General features: G+C 44.6%; 2 protein-coding genes across 2 annotated transcripts in view; one reads left to right on the top strand and one right to left on the bottom strand.

Annotated features, from left to right (window-relative positions):
• The window catches only part of LOC130149418 (tubulin alpha-4 chain-like), a 121,851-nt gene that overhangs the window by 21,701 nt on the left and 75,663 nt on the right, over positions 1–24,487 (bottom strand). The gene's annotated exons all lie outside the window — the stretch shown is intronic.
• MICAL3 (microtubule associated monooxygenase, calponin and LIM domain containing 3) overlaps positions 21,433–24,487 on the top strand; it is a 161,762-nt gene continuing 158,707 nt past the window's right edge. The window contains exon 1 of the mRNA XM_056338998.1: positions 21,433–21,693. The gene's annotated coding sequence lies outside the window, so the exon portion shown is untranslated. The remainder of the gene's footprint in view (positions 21,694–24,487) is intronic.

Below are 24,487 nucleotides of genomic sequence, written 5' to 3'. Positions count from 1 at the left end.
CTTATCACCATGTGCCGTTGTTTGGGTCTGGTGAGACCATGACATGCTGGAATCTGTAATTTGCTTGTAATTTCCATCAACAGTACATCCCTATTAAATAGGAAGATAGCTGGCTGCAGATCCTTTCAATTAGCCCAGATTCAGGGCTCCCCTAGCTTCTGGCAGCTGGTTGTCAGAGCCCTCGATCGGGTGAAGGTGAACGCTTTCCGGCTGTGCATTGAACAGATGGGCAATGGTGATGCTCCGCTTTCTTATCTTACCAAGCATCATGGCACAGAATCAAACCTATTTTGTTGTTTCAAAAATAGAACTAGTAGGAGGTGACACCTGATTCTGAGACCACCTGCTGATGTTCCTAGTTACCATATTTAAAAGCAGTCACCTCTTATTCTGGCCACACAAAAACCCATATAAACAAGAGGCAAGGATGGTAGAAGGCAGAAAAGACAACTACAGGGGTAGTCACAGCCACAGTCCAACTGGCGGGTATCACATAACATAAAAATGTGAGCAAATCCCTGTTTTAACCTTCATCACAGATGCACAAACACTGTGTAAAGTGTAAATTCTGGAAATTGGGAAACTGGAAACACAGAGTTGTTTTCACAACTCGTCCAAACTTGAGTTTTACTCAGATAATGGCAAAAGCTTTCCAAAACAAAGGGTGATTTGAAGTTTATTAAGCCTCTTTCTTTGCTCCATGTCAAACAAAATACCAGCCTTGGCAAGGCAGCAGTCAAAGAATAACATCTGTTATTTTTTATTTCATTGTTACTGTTATAATAGTAATAATTAGTGCTGGGTGGGGCATTTCATAGCTTTAAGGTGACCAATTTGGTTAAAGGCTTAAGGCATCTTCTTTTCTGCAACCAGTTATTATCTGTGAGAAAATACTAAAGCCTGTCATCACTGAAGGTCAATTAAATCCTGTTTGCCTAGCACAGCATCTCTTTGCTCACTGCGTTAGAGTCGCAAGCCCTTCTGATGGTTAATACCTCTTCTCAGAGCCCCACCTGCCAAAATCAGTTGTCATCCATTAATCTCCACCTTTCCTCTTTTTCAAAACGAAACCTTGTGCTCTCATAGTTGGGACAAGTGCTTGACAGCATGAATCCTGGAAGTATTTGTACCATAAGACAAATGAGGTGATTTGAGAAAATGTTTCTTTTCATTTTTAACCTAGCTTCCTAACTTCTCAATACTACTTTTTTCAGTGTTTGTCTGACATCTGTCCCTCATTTTGAATGCACGTTTACTGCGATCTCCTGTTAATTATCGCTACAAATAGGTGATGCGTGTTCTACATCTTGAGTTGGAAACTGCAGAAAATACCACAGAAGTTAAATTCTTTCGCATCTCAGACTGCTGGTGCTGGCTCTTATCTAGCCAGGTCTTGCAATGCTCTCAAAAGCTGTGGTGAGAGGCTGTTTTAGGAAAGCCAGGAGTGCCGCCGAGTTATGTGGTTGCAGCGCCTGAGCCTTGGGAGAAGACCTGCTGGGAAGGGGTTGTTCACTGATGTAACCTTTGTGGCTTGTGTTTCATGGTAAGCATACCCCCTTGTGGCCCTCTGGCAGGTGGACTGGCAGGCAGGACTCTCTTGCTTGTCATTTTGCTCGCAAACTTGATACAGTAATTAAGAAGCTATTGCTTTTTTTATTAGTTTGCCTCTGAACATTTTTAGGTAGTCAACGAAAGTGCTGCACCTCTCTTTTGGGGTGGATTTCTCCCCTCCTTTTGAAGATCTGTGTACTATTTTAGGGTCTTACTGGTTTGAGAGGTATGCTTACAGTTTGTGTAAAATGAATGTCTTGAGCAGTGTGTGCCCCCATTTCTCCAACAAGCTGATGTTCTCTTTCCCTCTGTTCCTCCCTTACTTGCTGCTCCTTCTCGTCTTTCTCGGCAATACCAGATGCAGGCAAAGGTAGGATTAGATGTCTAATTAGTTTATGTAGCCTTAGACATACATGTTTACTTCCTGGCACTGGGGGAAGGGCAGCCCATGAGAAGTCTAACCCTTGTCTCTCGGTGAAGTTTTCAGCTTTAAGAGCAGCCTAAGCTTGGGCAGGCTGAACAGGGAGGCCAAAATTTTCTAGACGTGTTTTCATTCCAGATGCCTGCTCACAGATGAAGTTGAAAACCCAGTCTGTATTACCAAATCTGAAATAATTTCTCATTTAGGGTTAGTTCCAAAATGTTTTATTTCCAAAAAATGACTCAGTGTAGACAGCCTGAAAGAACTTGCTTGAAACATTACGGAAAAGCTAATAAACTGTAATTAATGTCTCTTGGAACGCTATTGTAGATCAGGGAAGTTGTATTTTAAGTATTTTTAATTTATCAAAGGTTTATCAAAGAACTTTAAGCTGTAACTCTCCCGTCTCCCACTGCAGTCATCGTTCAGCAGATATAACCAGGGCAATTCAGCATGGCATTCCCACAGTGACTTACTTTCACCCCGGATCAACACTGGCTCATCTGGAGAGCAGTAACGCAACGGCTGGTGTTACAGCTTGGCAGCCACTTTGCTGCGAAGCCAGTGGCTGCTTTTAAACCACCACTGAGAAGGGGTTGGACCAAGTTGGCTTGTTGGCTTTGCACTGAAGTGCTCATGAAGTCTTTTCCATCATTTCCAGTAGGAAAATGACCTGGCAGTGGGGATGAGAGTGTTGGGGAGCAGAAAGAGCAGGGGAAAAGTCGTAGGCCAAGGGTGAGCCCAGGGCAGGCAGGGGCAGCATCCTCCCCGACAAGGGCAGGGTCACACCTGGAGGACCTGAGCAGACTGAGCAGTGCCAGGCGCTGCCAACAGGTTTTATTAACTGCATCAGACAAGGCAAGGTGATGCATTAGGTTCAGGGTCCATCCCAGCAGTCCAGCCAGGAGCAGCAGGAGGCAGGACTAGGTCCAGCATCCGCCCAGGAAACAGAGACAAGGTTGCAGACCTGCACAGTTACAATGTAGCTCAGGACAGGCCTGGGTGCCCAGGATGGGGCTTAAACAGTGCCCCCCGACCCCCCTCCAGAAGCACCAGGCAGAATGTACAGGATGAGAGTCCCAGGTAAGGTTGGTCAGGGTGTTGAAGGTCTATTAGTGCCATTGGTGGTGGTCACTGCTGATGACTTTTACTTAAGCTGCTCCAGGTGTTTCTAAGACGATTAAAGAGCTATATAATTTTGTCATTTTTTTAAACAATTTGACTAGTTAATGGACTTGCACAAGTGTCCCAATTTTGCTAAAAACTAAAACTTTCCCAGATAGGCACATGTCAAGCATTAAAATTATCTCAAGTCATCCTGGATGTAGAGTTTATTGACATTTTCTCCTATAAAATTTTTTTCTCCCTTTGAACATCATCTTCTCTTTTCATACAGCAGAGATGATAATGTCATTGTCTTTCCTACCTGACAGAAGGCTTATTAGTTTTGTAATTGAAGTTGTATTTATGGAGTGTTCTGAGATATCTGGATGAAAAAAAATAGACTCGTGCAAGGCAAAGGAGCAAGAGTACACTGCAGCTGTTACACACTAGCAAAATTACTCAAGAGTAAAGTGATGGGAAGGAGATTCAGGTATGAACTTTTACCAGACCTTCAAGGATGGAAAATAGGGTTCTGCCGGAGACTGGGAACTTAACTTTTGCACTCAGAGATAGATAGCATTGGCCCTCGTGTTTCTTACTAAGTGTATTTGTGAGGAAGCACTAGAAGGGTAGTAGACAGAGGAAGATGAGAGCTGCATGCTGGTGTGTCAGGCTGGCACTAGGAATACAATTAGGTCATGAGGGTGGAGGTCACTGAGGTCACATGAGGGAAGGTTAAGAGAAACAGAGGGATGATGGTAAGTTTGAAAGGGAGAATGGATGGGCAGACATGACTGATAATAGCTCTGTCGATTAGAAACAAAACCTTTAAATCACTCAAATTTGTTATCTGTATTCAAGAACACTTGTCCATGCCAGGACTCAGCATCCCTCTTTCTGTGTCAAATTAAGCAGCAGTGAACATTCCCTATGCGCTGTGAGCTGGTGGAACAATAGGTCTATTCTGAGCTCCGCTTGCAAGACTGTCTCATTCCAAAAGGTGTGTTCACCAGGAGAAATTCAATACTAGAAAGATACTTGGATAATTTTAGGAAGTAGAATAAAGCATGCTAAATCCCCAAAGGAGCTGACTCTTAAAATAGTATTAGCAGAGAAGCATGCTCTGTAAATCATTACCAAAAGTTAGGCTGAAAGCATTAAAACACTTTGCATAATATGCACATAGTTTCTGCCTTGATCTTCCAAGCCACTGTTGTTTATTTTCTTAAGCTTGTTCTGACCAAAGCTGGTTCTCTGGTCTTGCTATTCATGTGACAGTTGAAGATTCAGACTGGTCAGAAATAGGGCAATCATGGGACTAAATCTCTAGAACTGCCTGAATCATAGGGTTAAAAGAGGACTGTGAAGTACTTAATAGGCTTCCTACACATTGCTCAGCAAGTTAGAGGTTAACAAAGGGCCTTATTCTTTGAAAAGATAATTGAGGCTGAAAACAAGTCAACCATCCCACAGCTAAGCCGTAGAGATCATCAGTTCTTGGGAACAATAGCTGATGATGTTCGGGATTCAGTGAGTTAAGTGGTTAATCTATACAGAAAGCTGCATCCATAATGGAGTTTAAATGGAGGGTATCCACCCAGTTTGACCCCTAGAGAATTGCTTCCTGCTGTTATGCTGATGGATATGTCTATAAATATCATGGTAGCCATCAGCAGATAAAATCTCACAGAGCTGAAAAGCCTCTCCCTATTAAATGATACATTGATCTCCATTAAACAGCAGTAGCCTGGGTTAATGAGCCACAGAAACCAATCCCCCTGCTCTGGCAGAGTGGCTGTAGCTGAAGAGGAGGAAGGCCAGTATATAGTTTCCTCCTTGATTTGGTGGAAAAAAGTCAAAAGTCTTTCTTCCTTCTACCCAATCTTCTCCACAGGGCTGTTCGTTACATCCTGTATTGGGCACTCAGGCAACATCTCATCAGCCTTTCGGTGCAATTTGTTCCAAATTTATCATTTGCTGTTTATACCCATCAGAGAAAGCTGTCAGTCAGGACAGTTAGAGCAAATCTGCATTTGCAGTTTTCTTTAGATAAAGCAGTACCTTCTGCCGTGGCAGAGAATGCACTGGCAGGTTTGTGTACCTTCTCCGGCACAGGTACTAATGGGTGGCAGACAAACTATAGCAACCACTTCTGTTGATCCTCACCTTTTTCTGTCACTTTTGTGATTTTAGCAAAAAAGTGCTCACAGTCCTGTTTTGGTTTTTTTTTTTTTTCTTTAAAGACTAAAATCCTAAGGTTTTTAAGCTTATCATGTTATAATGCAAGGCCTGATGCACGGTTTTCTACTCTCAGAGCTGCTGGTGCTGCATACCATGTAACATGCACATACAGACTCCTATATTTGAATTCTCCATACTGCCTGTGTAATGCCTCCATGTCTGTACGTGCATACAGGTCTCAGGACAAGTAACCCACCTTTCTGGTGCTTTAACTAGCTCTCCTGGTATTTAGAGATGCTAGTCACAAATTAGATAAACCATATGAAGTGGCTCTGATTTCTCTTGTATTTTGTGTATGTTTCTTTTCTGCGCTGTCCATTTGCTTCCCTTTGCTTTTCTTCCTCCATTTTTTTCTCTGGCTCCTTGCTCTTCAGTTGCTGGCTTACTGCAGATCGCATCCTTTCTCGGCACTGGGGACTGTGTCTGGCCGTTGTGCTGGGCAAACCCCTGGACATCACTGTGGAACTTACCTGGACAACTTGCAACAGCTGTTTTGCATGGCGGCCCTGCATGGCAACTGATGCTGTTAGCAGTTTTCTTCTAGAGTTAATAAGAGCCAAGACAAGAAGGATTAAAAGAAAGAAGGGCTTCCTAGTCCCTCCAAACCCATGCCCATAGCCGCTTGCAACACCAGGATACAGAAGGAAAGGGGATTGTGAGGGCAGAATGAATAGGGTACTTCCCTTCTCCGCATGGGCATTTCTACTTAGGAAGTCCTATGCTTGTCTAGCAGTGACCTAGGCAAGGAAGAAAGGAGCATCGCTGGGACTTTATTTCTGGACTTGTCCTTTGTTGCTTCAGTGTCTGAGCATGCTTCAGTTTTGCTTCGGAGACCCTAGAAGGAGTTAAAGTAAACTGGAACATGAGAGAAGGATCATGAGATTTACCAGCTCAGCCTGCCTGGGTTGCACTCACAGTTGGGTCTGCTGAGTTCAGTGACTCAAAGAAATGAGCTGTCGTTACCTCTGAAGAGCCAATGCGCTAAGAGAAAATGATTCTGCTCCGTTTTCAGCCGTATCAACAAAACTGTTTACCGAGTTCCAAAGAGTTATATTTTTGGCAACCCTGTGGCCTGTTTTGGCCTGGTGAATGTTACTTGTGAGTAAGAAGGAAAGAACTTGACTTGACTCTCAATTATAAAGCATAATTTGTATGGCTGACAGTTAAAGAAAAACAAAGCAAACCCAGTACTTTGTATATTTACCTCACAGGATCCGCAGAGACAATAACTGTGGAGCCCACTGATTCAACTGGAGGGATATGTCTTGGTTTTTAGAGTCACATCTCTGATCTCTCAAAACAACCACAACCTGAGACAGGCAAAATCAGTGCTCGTACATCTAGTTGTAAACTGCCTGCTCAGTCATATAAGCCTGTGGAGAAGCTATGAGGTGGGTGGGATTTCTGTCACAGACAAGCCTCCTCTTTGGCCTTGGAGGCCACGTTAATTATGACAGTGCTGTAGTCTGTGTTCAGCCTCTGTGGCATCAAGAGAGCCCTGGTTAGGCTTCCTAAAGGAAGGACAGGATTTCAGCTATTTCCAAGACTTGGTTGGGAAATTGATCTTCCTTTGGGAGGAGCTGCAACCATCCTTGGTTTCTGCTGTCGTGCTGAGCGAGGGGAGCCTCCCTCTGTTCTCACTGTGGGAGATGTGGGCAGGGGGTGGGTGCAGCAAGACTGGAGACTGAGCCTGGTGTTGAGGTAAAAATGATGTTAAGTGGCTAACAGGGCACAAGGTCTTTGCTGCAGACTCGGGTTCCATGAAAATGCATGTGATGATGCCAGAAAAGCTGTATATTCTTGAAACAGCCACAAGGGTATGGTGTTGCTGACCACCTAACTTGGGCTAGAAATAACAGCCATGGTAGCACTGGCCACTACCTATGAAAGCGAATATGAAAAGGAATAGGAAGAGTCGAGAGAGCAACAGTGAAATAGATAGTAGCCTAATAAACAATTCATGCCAAGGATTTATACAGTGCTTTACTTATTCAAAGCACTGTGCAAAACATTAGCTTATAAACCTTAATTAATCATTCAGGTAATTAAATCAAAGTGGAATGAAAATGATTAGAGGAAGTTTGGAGTATGAAGTCTTCCTGAAATCATTAAATGATTTTGCTGTCTTTGATGGAAGGAAGAATTTCTTCCTTTAGGGTTTAAATGTGCTCACAGTGTGGGTGTTATTGCAGTTTTAATAACCACTTGCTTAATTCCCTGGGATGGGAGATTACATGCAGCACAGCCAAAGGTTTCTTGTTTCTTTGAGTACCTTCGGCAGTGCTGCATGCATGGGCCTAACAAAAATAAGAAGTATCACCAGCTCTGTGTTTCAGGGCACAGAATGATGACCAGCTTCAGGAAGAAATCTTTTCCTTTGACTTCTCACCAGCAGGACAGGCTGGGAGATAGGGTAGGGTTATGACATGACCTATTGCTTTAACTTAAGCAGGAGGGAAAGACAAAGCTGTTCTGTCATTTCATGTAGAGGAATCACTGAATGAGTGTGGCAAAAAGACACTGAGAATGCTGCAAGTGAAAGCTAATTTTTTTATGGGTTAATTCATTCCGCTGCAGTAAGAAGACAGGATTCTTTGGCAAAGAATCAGTGCAACTTGATTCTTCACTGTGGCATATTTAGGTTTGCATTATCACCTGCTGCCCACACTTATGTGGCATAAACTCCTGAGAGAAGTTGTGAAGAGATGCATTTTTAGTCAGCTGGCCTGAATCACTGGTTTGCTGATGAACCCCTGAAGCTGCTGGAAGATGACCTTTTTCATGCCAGGCTGGTATAGCCACAGACCAAACATATAGCTCTGATTTCCTAAATTAAAAGGCTGACTTCCTGCACTGTGTAAGTCAGATTTTCAATTTACCTGCAATCTGAGAACTCGGTATCTTAGGCAGGCACAATACAAGCAGTTGGTGCTGCAGATAAAGCCAACAACCTTCAAGAAAGACGTGATTTGATAGACTACTAATTGCTCTGATACCTTTGCTACCCTCCTTCAAAAAGACTACAAAAGTCTGTGTTTCCTTCTGACCTGGGATACTGTCACGTTAAGCAGTGAAAGCTATCAGACTTCTCCCTTTGTTCTGTCCCTTTTCCTCTGTCTAGTTCCCCTGAGGACAGAAGATCCTGGCAGCTAGATTTACCCTAGGCTTTTGCCTTTTGTTTTCCTGTACTTTTCTCTTGGCACAATTCAGAAGTTTTCAGTGTTGTGCTTCCATAATCACATGCTAAAATATTTGCGCAGCTGTTTGATGACAGAAAAGGGGGGAAAAACAAAATCCATTCTTCTGTTATTTGAAAAGTTTAAAACAAAAAACCTCAACCAACCAGAGTTTAATGTGAGTTAGTCATATAAAATTTTCAGTTTGCTCTGCTCTTGTATAGCAGAATCCTCTTTCACCTTGCCTGGTCTCACCCATGTCCTTCACCTCCCTCTCCTCATACATATAAACCCATGTTTTCACGCTTCTCTTAAAATGCCATGGGACTCCATTGCCCACCTGTGTGCACCCACTTCAGTCTCTTCCTGGTGTACAGAAACAGAACCAACTCCTACAGGCTATAATCACGCATTCTTCAGGCAAATCTCTGACTGAAGTCAGTGGAAGATTTGGCAGAAGGACCACAAAACTAATTACATTCCTCCCCCAAGTATATATATTGGATGGTGATGAGAGATGAGAAAATACTGCCTAGAAAGAAAGTCCATTAATAAATGAGAAGTAGATGTGGGGAAGAACAGTTGATTGAATTATTTATAATGCAGTTATAAAATTGCTAAGTAGCTGAGCTTTCCAGAAACCCATCAATTACATGCATGACCAAAGCAGCAGCTAATAGGAGTATAGACAAGCAGGAGCAAGGATCTCCATGAATATCAGGTGTGGAAATACAGTGAAAAAACCTAGCATATCAAAATAATTTAGCACAGAACGTATTTTAGTGTGGTAATAACTTTCTAATAGCCTTGAAAACTGTGAGTTAATTTTACCAGCTGTGCACCAGAGAATTTGAAGCAAAAACTGAACAAACATGGGCCCATCTTTTTAAAATAGAAAAACAGCATAGTTACTTCCTAACAAGACTAATTATAGATCAGATTTACAAAAACCTGGAGAGTGATACTAAGAGCAAAGATGAACCTAAATGTTTGAAAGAACCAATCTTGTCATGTATTTTTTGTCAGAATTATCTAATTGGTGACTGAAGATACGGAAGTAGATATACTACATTAGATCCTTTGGCGCAACGAGTAGAAGATTCAACTTTTCAAATCTTCGGTGGCTAAAAGAAGGAAAAATGAAAAGGCCAACAAGCTCTTTTTCAGCTTTAACATCTATAATTCACATGCATGAACTGCACTCCCACTACAAACAGTCCACCCCCTTCCTACACGCACAAACACACACTCCCAGCCTTTATCCTGCTCTTGGACCACACACACATCTCTGTCCAGTTTCTACCTTTTGCATCAGCCAGCCTCCTCCTTCTGATGCATGAACACCTCCTCTGAACTAATTCCTCAATTAAAGGTGTGTTTTCACCCTGGTCCAGCAAGTTTGGGGTGTTTTTTAAAGCTTTCTTGCCTTAGCTGTGCCCTCCAGACAAAGCCTTCCTTTCTGCAAGGGAACTTCACAAACAGGAATGTGGTCTGGACATTTATGGACAAAGGAACATTCATGTTCCCACTCCTGTTGCCTCTTAATTGTTAGGAAGAATGAATGTGCTGTGGCTTTAGCTTTCCACCTCAGTTTACGAAATCTATGTCCTCCTGTGGATGTACATTTAGGGTAGTTCTCTTTTTGTTTGTGGTTGAGACTGAAGTGTCCAGGCGCAGAGATGCACTCTTTCTGTACTGGCCTGGATCCAGCAGCCAGAATGTTGTTTCCAGCCATTTAGCCTCTCAGACCTTCTGTTTGTGAAATTAGCCTGATGAGGCGACAGATTAGAAATTGGTTCTTATTAGCTGCTGTCATTTTTATACCCTGTTCCATAAGTAATGTACAGCAGCCCTTGTGATCCCATTAAAGAGCTCTACCTAGTGCTCTGACGACGGGAAGATAAAGCTGCAGATGGAAAAGGCTTCTCAGTGCTGCAGGCTGAGCCCAGCCACCTCCTCTCCGCTATGTTCCTCTGCTGCTTCCATACTGCCTGCTAGCCCAGCATTATTCCTTCTCAGAATCGTTTTCTTTAGGGGACAGCTTCATTTTGAATGGCTTCATGCTATCACACCCAGAGGCACCAAGTCTTTCCCACTAAGCTAAGGGTAAAAAAGTCGGGGCATGCGGTGCCAACAATACAGATATATATAATTACATGCACCAGCCAGCATTCTCACTGTGTAAAGTTAAGTGTGCAGCTCAATTTCTGATCTTATTGCATTCTCATTTACGATTACTGAAGAAGCAGCCATAAAATGTCTGTGCTAATGAGACTTTTTATAACATGTGTTCATATGTTTAGTAGTCTCATATCCATGTGGAAACAGATATTTGTAAGTCTGGGTGTACTCATAACTAATTTTGAACAAGCCACTAAGCCACCATGCAAGGAGGTGGGGGGGATGCTGTTGAAGTCCTGCATGTTTAATGTGAAGGGTCCAGACTTCCTGAGACTGGGCCTAGATGGGCTTACCTACTTTGCACAGATACTTCTTCCGAGTCTAGTGGCATTGGCATGGCCATCATTGCATTTGGTGACGTTCTCCAAGTCCCATGTTTTAGAATCACGTAAATATAGGAGAAATGGAAATTTTTTTCTAACCAAATTAAATTATAATCCTTGTAGTGTTTGGATAAAACCCAGAAAACTCAGTTTGAAGGCAGAAGCAAAGACAAGTAAAAAGACTTGAATTGTTATTGTTTTTAACATCTGAGATTTTTTTAGCCCACTCACAGCTTTTTGAATCTGGTTCAAGTCTTTTTAACCCTTCTGGCTGATGCTGCTGTTCTGAGCTTGTCCCATCTCTGCTGCTTCAGATTATGGTGGGGCAAAAAGGTACTTAACCCCCTGTCATGATGGGATCTTTAATATTTGGATTTGGGCATCTGGAGGCCTGTCTGTATCTAGCAAGTTGTGATGAGCCACTGTCAGAGAAAGCTCAGACAACCTGAGTTGAAAGTGGGGATAGGAAAGTTAGTTACGAAAGCAAACATGTGGGTTTTACTTCTGTTTGCTTTTGTCCATACCACCTACGTGCACACAGAGCTGTGTTTGTTACTGGCATCCTGAGAGAGGAAATGCATTACCTTAAAAGAAGCACTTGGCATGAAGAGAGAATAATAAGGAAAGCAACAAAGAACCATTAGCAACATTTTATTAAGAAGATGAGATAAATAGTCTGTCTCGTAAACAAGTGGTATTATTTAATTATCCAAGGATTTGCTTTCCAAAACAAGCCTCAATTGTTCATTGTCCAGCAAAATAACGCCTGCTTCTGCAGTCCTGGCTGCTTCTCTAACTACAGCCCAGAGTCCCAGCGTAGGTCTCTGCTGCTGTGGTCTGTCCTGCCTAACATTACTAATATCTAGGCTTATGTTATAATGAAAATACGTTAAGCAAGTAGGAAAGAGCAATATTAAGGCTCAGGATAATGCCAAGACTTTTCAGTTGAGGGGACAGGAACAAAGGAACTCTGCCTGCCCTGAGCTTCCCCGTAGCTGTAATAGGGCCTCATGGATGCACTTGCACTCTCTTGTGTTGGCAGAGAAACACTTGGCAGAAAAATACCCTATTACCGACTCAACTGCTCATTCACCTGCTCAGAGACAAAATTATATTGCTCCATCCTAGCACTTCAAACACTGGTGAGCGTGTGCTGATGTTGAGATGTTTACCAGAACAACATTTCTTTTTTCCTGTTTTCAAATGGCACTGTATTTCCCAGAGGAAGTGAGTGGCTCTCTCGGGGTTATGCCAGCTTTCCTACACCATACAAACAAGACTTAGAGATGCTGTAGAGCTCTGTGAGTGGAGTAACCAAAGCAGAGGGGGTGAGGATCGGGGGTGAGGGAAGTACCTGCTGTATAAAACAACCTTTTTTTAAAGAAATGGGGATTACCCAGGTCAGAGGAATCCTCAAAGGAGAAGGCAATACATACATTTGGTGCTTCCATTGCTGCTCCCTTACCAAGCCACAGGGGACCACTGCTCCGTTACCGTGGCAACAGTGACGAATTGGCAGCCAGACCCATCATCACACAGCCTCCCTGAGACCCTGCGAGATGCTCTGGGAAAGACTTAGAGAAGGAGATTTGCATCTGAGGTCCCATTTCTTTTTTACTTTGGTTTTATATTGCAGGCCTAGGAAATAGAAAATTGTTTGTGTGAGCTTTCCAAAGAGAAACCTGTGTGGAGGCAGGGCACGATGAGTGGCGAGAGAGCTCTAATTTAGATGCCTGCCCTGGCAGAGGTGGGCGAACTATGGGTACTTGTCGGGGAGGAGCTGACTTGTGCGAGAAGAAGGTCACTTATGCAGCCTTGCTCTGTGAGTACTGACCCAGCTGACCTCTCATACCTTCTGCTGAAAATATTATTGTTTGTTATTCACTATGAAATTCTGGTGTTTCTTGTTTCTAAGGGGAGGAATTTTCTTTTGTGCAAGCTCTTCCAAATAGGCTTCATGCAAAATCCATGAATGCGCTACTACTGGATTTTTTTTTCTAGGCATGAAGTCCTTCTTGCAGGAGCTGCAGACTTACCCATTAGCAGCTCGATGAAATCTGCAGTTTGCAGTGAGCACTGCACAATCCGTACCTTAATGCATTGACACCAGGTTTTGTACTCTAGCCAGCTGATACGGTGCTATCTAAAGATCAGCTTTTTAATTTACTTCATGATTCCATCCTTTGTTATACAGGGTAACTTATTTGGTTTTGTTGAGATTAAGAATTTAAGCAGTAAGTAAACCAGATGCTGCTTGGAACAGGTGCAGAAAGACTATTTGCTCTATGTGGGATACAGTTACAAGCAATTGCATTCCAGTGAGCCAAACAGATGCATCAGATAAGCTGCTGATAAAAAGAATTATTATATTGGCAAAGATCCACCATACTCCACCATAGTACATGGATATCACAGCTAAGCATATAGACACAGCAGTCAAAAATACAAAAGCCATGGGTGAGAACAATCTAGCATGGCTAACAATAGGCATCTATAAATGTAATTGTGCTACAGAGCAGTATGATCATCAGTTTTAAATTCTTACCTGAGAAATATTAATTAAATCTAGAGATCTATGAGAAGAATATGCTGCTTTGCAAAAAATAATAATGCACTGCAAAAAAATTATAAGGAAAAAGCAATCAAAGGGATCTTGTACACCATAGATCTGAAATCTCGATCAGCCTGCAGCCCGCTCACATGAAAGCCAAGGATATTTTTTTTATCCAGATGAATTTGGTGCTTGTTCTGTTCCTTGGCCAGACGGCAGCACTAGGGCATCTATAGCTGTAATCTCATTAAGACTATTAGGCTGTGACTGTACTTGTGCTCTGTTGCTGGCATGAATTTAGGCAGGCAAATGATCCTTGGAGCATGGATGGCTCTCTCAATTCAGAGGAGATGAGCTATGTTCTTTCTCACGAGGTCTGAAAATCTTACAGCCTCGACTTTGGAAAGGCACTGTTTGCAAACCAGCTGGAAAGGCAAATAGGGACAGGTCCGCTCCGTCCAGGCACACGAGGGCAATTTATGAACATAGCTTCTGTTTGTGGTAATGGGAGTCACATGTGTAAGTTCTCCGCACAATAACAGCAGAATACACTCCCTTCAGTGTGTAAATAGTATAAAGCTGTGCCTGTGTGAGTGTTGGCATGAGAGGCTGGGCTACAACAGAAGAAAAACAGAAATCAGAAATGAATTATTTGTTCATTTTTCCATCCTGAGACCAGTCCTGTGTTCTGCTTTGTCCGGTCTAACACAAGCAGAGTAGCCTTTGCTTTTTTGGACTGTTGGACCAAACTTGAAAATATTTTGATGATAGAGGATGTTTCTGGAGTCAGATACAACTTCTTTTCATCCAAGTTTATCCCATTACTCTTCCTTACAATTCCTTAGGACACCATAAATAACTGTTCTTCCCTTTTTGCATTCCTGCATCACTCAAATATTAGCAGATAGTTCTGCTCCTCTGCAGCAGCAGAGTGTAAGTACTTCTGGATGTAACTGGATTTCCAGTCCCCTCTGTGACCCTTGCACATGTGGACCTCTTGCACATAAACCCATACCGGTTTACGTCATTTGCGCATGAGCCTCGGGAAGCAGTCCTTGCTGAATGAATGCCAGTGTACCACACAGTTCATAAATATGTAAAAGTAATGGGCCCTATCCCAACAAGCTTAGATTCAGAAACGTTTAGCAGATGTTCTGGCTGTGGGGGAGGAAAACAGGAGATGAATAAATACAATACTGCAATAACAAATACTTTGTTGATGAAATTGCACATAAATTAGAATGACAAACACACCCTTACCAGGACTTTGACCTATCCATAAAACAACATCAACATGTTCTATTAATAGTAGTTCCACATCCTCAGGATCAATAAAGTGACTCAATTGATTTACTTTCCCCTTTTTATTAATACTTCTCTAAACAGTGATGAATTTGGATAGAACATAGGTACAGTCTTTTTTATAGCTTGTCAGAGAACAATTCTAATAGTGCTAGTAAAGCAGTAAGATTCTCAACCAGGACCCCAGAGCCTTTTGCTAAAAAGAACCTAACCATGGGTAAGTTAAGAGTTTGAAGAAGACTTCCAGACCTGTTTGAGATTCAGGGCTGTCAGTTATTTCTAGACACCACTGCAAGGGAGCTGGTCTCTATACACTTGGTTAAAGGAGTAAAAAGATGTTGGTTTAAAAACAAGCGTACAAAACATAGCTCAGACTCTCCCCTATTCCAAACTCCAAATAGTAAACATGCCTTTTAGCCTTTAATGCATGCTATGTGAGTAAACGAGTCCCAGGAGGAGCTCTGCACAGACAGCTCTTGTGCAGAATTTGTATAGTCCAAATTAGGTGAAGAACCAATGAAGTGTCTCAATGATGACCTCGCAGGACTTTCATTCCATTACATTTCACCAAGGTATATTTAAATCCATTTCTTTAGTCCTTGTCAGGGACTAGCTGAGTACAAGGAAATGCTGTACTCTGATTCTTTGTTTAGTATATTAATTGCATAGCATGGCAACAGTCTTCATCTGGGTATGGTCTTCTTGCATAGCTACATTTTGTGATTGAAAAGCACTTGTCATACTGCTTTAGATGATCTTGCACCTGTTTACAGACCTGAGCTGTTGCTGCTCTTAAAGGAAACGTGAAGTCAAACTGAGCGGGGCTACTCTTCCCAGCCCTTAGCATACCGTACAGTTTTGGGAGGGAGTTTTCTGCCCTTGTGTAGCCTTTGTTCTGGGTTACTTTTACTTAAAAAATTACAGTATAGTGAAGTGAAAGCTGTGTGTTTCTCATTAGCTTCCTGCATGCCCACAGTCCTGAGTCAAAGCAGCAAACCCAGCAGCAATTTTGTATTTTACTGCTTGGAAAACTCTGTGTGCAGTGCAATTATCTGCAGTGTGTATGCACAGACTTGGAGATTCTCTTATTCCTAAAATGCTCCCAAATGCTTAAGTCTACACTGAATCCACAGCAGATTTGCATGTAGCCCCAGAGAAACTTTCCTTATTCGTTCCTATCTGAAAGCTTATTTTCTTAAGCCTGAAGGGTTAGAAACATTTTTCTACATGATCAAAATTTACTGAATCTGATGGGCTGGCTTTTTATTTCCCTGTTGAACTGGAGAAATTTTTACCTAGAGAAGTTTCTACTTTTTTTTAGTGAGCTAATAGGTAGTTTTTTTCCAGTGAATTAGTCTTATATTTGTTTTCTTGTAATAAAACACCACCAGCAATTTATCTGGAACTTGGCTCCCACCTCTGCACACAACATCACTCCAGATCAGTGTGTTGCGTGTGTGTTCAGGGGTGGTGGAAGGGAGTTAAATAGCATCATTTTATAAATATTGCAGTTATTCAAATGCTTATGCAGTGAATAACCACTTGCATCAGGAGAATGCTGGTTGATGATTTCTGCCTCGTGTTTCAAACACAAGTTGAACACCTATGATATTGCTTAGGAAGTCAGCTCTATATTTTCTCCAGAATTGGACAACATTTTCTGCTAACAGTTGCAGCTGATCCAGAAGACAGCAAATTTTCAGACCTCTGTAGACTAGATTTTATCTGCTGTCCTTCAGTTTCTTCTGGGAACATTTCTTTTGGAAGCATTCAGCTGCTGATTTTAATACAGATTACTTTTACATTAAAAAAAATTTGCTCTAGCTGTCCAAGTAGATGTGAGCATCAGAAAATAAGACTATAACTCGTCAAAGAGAACCCCAATTAAATTGCCTCCAGCAGGTAGCAATTTAAATGTAGTGAGTTTTAGCAGAAACACTTGCATACAGGAGGTAAGAGTTCTGGTTGACGGAGAGCATCGCAGATGCTTCAGTGGCACTTTGGTTTCATGTTGTGGCCTTGCCACATATATGGAAAGCAAAAGAAATTCTCTGGCACTGTAAATGTCATACTAAGATATATAAACAGAAGGGATGTTTACAGAACACACGAAGTGCTCCTTCCATTCTACATCATACTGGTAAGGCCTCTAACTGGGAACACGCTGTGTGTTGTTCCTGCACAGGGAAATTCAGGAAAGGCATGGACTAAAGTGAGAGTCGCCAAAGGTGAATGCTGAGAATCACCAGAGGCCTCACAATGTAGCCTAGGAGGACAGTCAGGAAGAAATGGAGTTTTAGGACTTGGGGAATGTATTAAGAGGTGATTTTCATGCATCTAAAAGGCTGTTGCAGGAATAAGAGGGACAAATGTTTTCTTTCTCTGTGATGGGTAGGATGAGAAGTAGATATAAATTATGGTAAAAGAGATCCAGGTTAATCGTTAGGGAAAACTTTCTAAAGGCAAAAAGAGTGAGTCATGAGAAAAGAACGTCTTGTCTGGATAGACTGTGGTGTCTGCAGCACTGGGGAGGTCTTTAAGGGGTAAAACAGATGGGACAGAGATGCTTTCACAGGGATGGAGTTAGATGACCCCTCAGTATCCCTTCCAGCCCTGTAATTCGGTGATTACCTCCTCATTTGAAAATCCACTTGCTGTGTTTTTACTTGCTAATTCCAGATGTGGGGACTCTGCTCTGGGACAGTATTCTTCGAGTGGAATTGATGTTCTTGTTTTTTAAAGATTACAAATTCCCACAGGATCAGTCATGCACCTGGCAAGTTCTGAGCCTTGGAAGGTCGTCAGAAGAGAATTCACAATTTCTTGGCCATTTTTACTGTGAAAATAGCTTTGATATCATGGAGATACCAAAAACTTTCTTGGATTTTCTTCTTTAACTTGCCTTCCTTGCTATACTCCGTGTCTAACTGGGAGTAGCACCTGGCCTTTATGAACCTTCAATAAATTCTTGTAGAAACAGAATACATAAAAAAAGTCAGGCCTTACTTTTGTATATTGATTTTTCAAAATGGGACACAGTACCATACTCTGACCTTATTTTGAGCAGTAGCAGCTCACCTCCTTTTAAGAGGTGCATCTTGAACCACAGTATCTTTTCCTGAGTTGGTTTGGGACTGCTTCCTTGATGGCTGTTTTACTTACTAGTGGTGACTTCTGGAGTGCCAGGCATCTAGTTTTACAGTGCTTGCAGGCACTCATTCACAGGGAGTCACTGCTTGGCTGGGGTGAGGTGATTGTTACCTAGCCCAGTGCAAACCAGCAGTTCTGTAAAGTCCTCAGGGAAGATAATGGTGATGGGCCTACCTTGCACATCACCAGCCTGGAACATCAGTCTTCTGCTGGGCTGTGATGTGGGATTTCAGCTGCCACAGCTTGCTTTTACAAAGTAGGCCATTTTGGTTTTGCTTTAGTTCTACTTGTTTAAACCCTTCCTCTTACAGCGCATTGTGAAAACTTCACCGGGAACCTAACAGCATAATGATGCAAATAACCCTATCATATGGCTAAGCCTCTCTGGTGCTGGATTACAAAATATCAAGCCAAGATGTACAAGTCTTGCTGTGGATGCCACAGACAGCCTCATGCTAGAGTGCAGATGGCTCTTCAGTTCCCTAGTGGGAATTGTTCAGATGCTTATTAGGATTTTACAAAGATTACTGTTAAACTTGCAGCTCTCCTCCTGACTGTTCAGAGTGCTCAGCCAGTAATCAGTGAGTGGACACACTGCACACGTTGGCCCCTTTAAGAGCATTTTAAAATGTCTCCTGTATCAACATATGTAAACCCTCTTCTCTGCCTGCTTTCAGTTTTCAATAATCTAACGCTTCCTCAACCTGCATCTTTGTAGAGGAGGACACCTTGACATATTGGTTATTAACAGGTAATAGAAGCTGCTGCCTGCCCTTCAAAGAGCTACTATGTCAGTGACCTTCATTGACTTCAGAGGTGGAAATGCCCATTGACTCGAGCTCTTGCTGCCCTTTGGGACTTGTATGTGCATGACTTTGTGCATCTGCTCAGGTAAGGACAGGCGTCTTTGCCAGATTTTCCAACACATAAGCTCTATCAGCAGGCTGCGGCTCTCAAGGGATTGCAACCAGTAGCTCTAATTTCTATGCTTATGGAAACTCCATCAGTAAACAGGGTGGGTTGAGCCAAATTTAGCTCAGCTAAAGGCTTTCCTCCATCTGTTCTCAGACAGGGATATAGATAGTGATTTGGGAATTGTGCACTTCTGGCTGATATTTGTCACACCACGCTGTAGTAAAAATGTCCTCAGCTGTGTCATGAACTCATTTTATCTATCTCTTATGAACTGTATCTATTTTGGTTTTTATCACATTGTTATTGCAGTACCTGACTGCTTTTCACGCCAAAATCTCTAATAGACTGTGGAGGTCAAAACTTCTCTTAAGGTAGGGCTGGAAGACTGTGGCTTTAGGACATTGGGACTGTGTGGTTCTGGATGTGAAAGAGGTTTGAATTATCTCTGCTGGAAAGGAAAGGCCTATTTGAAGGGAAACTTGTGTACTTTCATATTACCATTGCTATTAACATATTATCCTGGGTTTGTACTTGATTCTTAACCCCTGGGTCATTCACAGTGCTTCTGTATTTGTTTGCATTCCTGCTCTATTCAGGTACACATCAACTGGCTCCCTCAGCTGAAGAATTCAAGGGCATACTCAGCTGAGCGTAGCAAAGACAGCATGTATGTGTGCACTGCTTATACATACTGAAGTGTATAGATAGCAATGAAACAAATATACATAAATGAATACAAACCTGTGTATATATATGCAGACACGGGTGTATCTATGTGCTGAACTGACTGCTTTCCCTGACTGCACTTCAGATGCAGAACGCTCAGCCAGTAACCAGCGGCTTCCAAGAGCATTTAAATAAGCATGCAGATATGCATACATATATAACCCTACACACAGAGAACATTTTATGTTTCTCAGTACTTTCTTGAAGAACAGTTTTGTCATTTCCCTGTCCATCCAATACCTGTACTATTACCTCAGCGTAACCTGAGGAATTAGTCAATATTTGGGTCTTCCAAGTTGATTCAATTAGCAGGAGACAAGGATAATGGGAGCAGACATTCATCTGATGTAATTTTGTTCTTGCAGAGCTAACAGGCAATGAGCTATTTTCCCCAAACACAGCAGGATCCAAACTGGGGGAGTTGCTATGACCACAGCTCCAAGCTTCTCCCCAGCCAACCCCGAACCAAAAATATATTTAGCCCTTTCTCATGATGATTTTTGCAAGCGTCTCTCCAGACATTTTTAGATCTGATTTGCCACCTTTCTCCTGCCGGTTTCTTACGTGCCATCTCTCCCGCGCTCGGTTTCATCAGCGTTTCACATTTACATGCAAAACGTGCGTGGAAACCTTCCAGGCGCACACCGCGGCCGGTGCCAGGGCCTGGCTGGCAGGCGGCGCCCATTGTCCCGGCCACCCAGGGGGCCTCCTCGAGGGGAGCGGTGGCTTTGCCCGAGGCGGGGGGCAGCTCTTCACGGGATCCCGGGCAGCAGCAGCTTTACTTCGAGCGAGAAACACCCGCCCACCGTCGAGGAGGTGGGTGACAGCGTGGGGGGCCCGGCCCGGCGTGACAGCAGCGGGGACAGCGCAAAGCGGGGACAGCGCAGAGGGCCATGGCCGCGGCGGGCGGGTGCGCGCGCCCCGGTCACAGAGCGCGCCCCCGGCGTGCGCCGCCTCACACGCGAGCGCCGCCCCCGCCCGGGGCGCTTTAAACGGTTGGCTCTTCGCCCCGCCCCCTTTTTTGATCTCCGCTCCGCCAGTCGCGTTTGGCGCGCGCCCTGGCCCCGCCCCGCCCCGGCGGCCAATCCCCGCTCGGCCTGTGCCATTCGAGCGGTGGGAGCGTACCATTGCCAGGGAGCGGGGGAGGAGCCGAGAGCGTGCGGGGCTGGGAGGGGGACAGGACCGCAGCCTTTCATTGTTCGCCGCCGCACCTGCTTCATTCCCGTTGCCGTCGCTCTCCCCCCGTTCTCCCCCTTTCTCAGAGCCCCGTGGGCCCTGCGGCTGGAGTCCCCGCTCCCCGCCGCCCTCCCCTCGATCCCGTGTACCGCTTTAAGGGAACGGTGTGGGTGTGTCTGTGTGTGTGTGTGTGTGGGTGTGTGTGTGCGCGCGCGTGTGGCCTTGCCCGCACGCGCTCCTCCTCCCGCCCCGCCAACCGCTCCGCGCGCGGGGCGGGGCGGGCCGGGCCGAGGCAGCGGTAGCCGGGGCTGCCAAGGTGTGCGCGCGCCGCCGCCGCTTCACCCGCCCCCTCCCGCGGCGGGCAGGGTCGGGCCGCTCCGCGCCGCTCCGCGCCGCGCCGGCACCCGGACGGGGGGAGCGCGGCGCCCCCCAGGGCAGAGGCGCCGCCAGCCACCCAGCCCCGCCGCCGCCGCCCCCGGAGCAGCATGAGGCGAAGGCAAGTGCGTGGCGGGGTTCCTCCGCCACCGCCCCCCGGGAGGGAGGAGGGCGGGCTCCCGCGGTGCGGCAGGTGGGGCGGCCGCGTTCCCTGCGGAGGAGCCGCTTCGCCCGTCGGCATCGCGCGGGGAGCGGCCTGGCGCGGCGGCGCGGGGGTCTCTGCGAGGCGCCAGGCCGGGGAGCGGGCCCGCGGGGAGCGGCGGCGGGGTGCAGCCGCCAGACCCGATCCCCGGCGGCCCGCGGCGGGGCGGCTGGTCCCCGCCGGATCGCTGACCCGATTACGCGGCTCGGCGCCGGGGAGGAACGAGGCGGTGGCGGCCGGGAGGCCGGCCCGAGGACCCCCTAGCGCTCCCTCGCCGGAGGGGGGTGGCTCAGCGAAAGGTACCGGGCACCTCATCCGCTGGTCCCGGCCCGGGCGGAGGAGGAGGAGCCGGCGGCGCTTGTGCGGGGTGGGCGCAGGCTGCCTGCGGGAGGGCGGCGGGGGCTCCCCGCGGTGCGGAGTCTGCCCCGGCTCCCCGCGGGCGGCAGCGCTCGGTCCCGCCGGCTCGGTCCCGCCGGGGCGCCCGGGGCGTGCTGCTTCTCCCTGCCGCCGGCTGTGCCGCTGACCGCCGCTCTGCGGGTCGCGTTACGCCGGTAAACTTTACAGCGCTGGCTGCCACAGTGTCATGAAGCACACCTAGCGCTTCCATAGCCAGGCGGCTGATGACAGCCCCACAAAGAGAAAGCATGTACTGGCTTCGTCCTGTGTGTGCTTTTGCTTGTGTCGCAGACCTAAGCCTTTAGGCTTTTTATTGTGATTCTAGATGTGCTCAGTACAAGGGATGTCCAGCTATCTAATACTTTTGTGTCCGTTGTGGTTTTTTTGTTATGTTACGGACGTGATTGCTGCAGGCTGTTGTCCTAAGATGTGTTAAGGGTGTTAGACTTAACAGAGGTAACTGCTTCCAGGCATAGGGCTCCTTCTCTTACTCTAATGAAAACTTGCTTATGCGTTCATTGTAACAACTCCATTCCATATTCTGAAGAAGTCATCTCTTACCTCATGCAGTCATCCATTTAAGGTTAGTGCTGTGGAGCAATTGACAGTAACTTTTGTTGAGATGGAGGAATATGTTACAAGTCTGGCACTACAAAAGTTGCCGCTTCCTTTGTTGATTCTGTTGTACTACTTTGAAAGGTTAATGAAATGAAGAACCTGTGGAAAGTCTCTTGGAGTGTTAGACTTAAGACTTCAATTGGGGTTCTTGCTTATTCTGCACTTTAAATGAACTTGGTCTGTACTAGCATAGGGGGCTTAGGGGAAGCTGAGAAAAGAAATGGGCCCTTGCTGGGCAACATGGAGATACAGAAACTACCTCTTAGGGCTAATTCTGGTTACAAACTTTGAAATCTACAAGTTACCCGAGCTTGAAAAAACCCAGTAAACAAGATTTTCTGCCTATAACCAAAAACTGACTTGAAATAGACTTCTGTTCCCAACAGTTACGCTGATTACCTCTTCCTGCATTTCTTTTGGAGAATGTGTTTATTCTACTTATTTTTCACTGTCAACATTTTCAGCGCTTGTGTTTGAGTTGGTCGTAATGCAGGCATGATTTTGGTAAAAGTAAGTCATTGCATGGGAATTAACTTCTTTAATCATGTGAATATTTCTACTGGTCAAAGAGTCTGTGAAAGCTTACTTGCACAAAACTAGATTTGGAGTTAGATTGAAGTTGGCAGTGTCCCTTTAAACCAGCCAGAATTCCACTACATGTTCATCTGTAGCAGAAAAAGTCACACTACAGTTAAGGAAACAGTTAGATTTGTACTTAGCTTGCAGCTTGCTAAAGTACTCATGTCCAAGAACATGGATGGATATAACTAGCTATGCTAGACTTTGTATTCAATCAGATCTTAAAGGCCAGGTTGGATGCGGCTTTGAGCAACCTGGTCTAGTGGAAGGTGTCCCTGCTGATGGTAGAGGAGTTGAAACTGGATGATCTTTAAGGTCCCTTCCAAACCAAATCGTTCTGTGATTCTGTGAATTATAGTTGGGAGGTACACCTTATAACTAATTGGTGAAGCTGGAAATTCTTCAGTTCTTAAATTAAAGCCCTCTTAGATGTTACTGGGCAACCATGAAGTTTTTTCTTTTAACAGTTATTCTTAAGTATTTGTGCAGAAAAAATAACTAATAGCTATGTAGGTTATGAATGACATGTATCTCAATTCCAATTTCCAATACATTTGAATTCAAACCTTGTTCCTGACTATCCTGTGTGTTAAGAAAGGATCTGTAAATACTACGTGACTCTGTAATTCCTGGCGTAAACCTAAACAAAACTGATTGAGGTCAGGATGACATTTTATTCTAAGCTTTTGTGCCTCTCTGGGTTTCAAATATCCTGCAAACGTGCCTCATATGAAAAATCTTACTTATTTTGCAGGTGCCAGTCTCTTTTGATAAAGCCTACAGCAGTGTTACTTTTCTATGAAAAAGCTTGAATTATTGTTGTACACATGGTAAAGCAGAGCTGATGACATGTTGCTTTTGGAGAAAGCTGAGGCAGGATTGGTCCTTAGTGGTATGTGTTCCTCTCATCGTGTGGGATTTCAAAATGACTTCTCTGTCACTTATGTAATCCATGAATGGATTAGGATTTTTTTCTCCTTTGCAAACACAAAGGCTGTCTTGCCAATGTAATCTTATGAATAGTATTCAGGGTGGCTCTAGGTAAAAAGAAAGAGAAAACTGTCTATGCTGCTGCTGCTGTCTTTATTAGAGACAGAAAACTTCCACTCTGTTTTGACTATGTCACAGGGAATTGCCTGAGAGCAACAGCAGAACCTGGACATGGACTTTCTTTGGTGTTACAGGTGTTGTTCTGTTACTGTGGAGAAGCCTGAGGAAGCTGTGGTAAGAGGTTGGTCAAAACTTGTTTCTGCCATGCAGCTTCCAGCTCTGATGTTTTAGGAATCTGTTCTCTGCCAGCTGATCTACATCTTAATAGCCTGGGGTGGAAGAATCCTTTCACTTAGGGCTGAAGCTGGGGCTACACTGTTGATCCAGGGTATGATCTATGGTATGTAAGGTTCTCACACAGATTCAGTTATACAGGTAAAGCACACGTGTACTATTTGGGCTTGCCTTAACACTGTGGTCTGTTGTTAATAGATGGGTGTGAAATGCAGC

Source organism: Falco biarmicus, chromosome 5 (assembly GCF_023638135.1).
Source record: "Falco biarmicus isolate bFalBia1 chromosome 5, bFalBia1.pri, whole genome shotgun sequence".
Lineage (NCBI taxonomy): Eukaryota > Metazoa > Chordata > Aves > Falconiformes > Falconidae > Falco > Falco biarmicus.
This window is presented reverse-complemented; position numbering and strand designations above follow the sequence as displayed.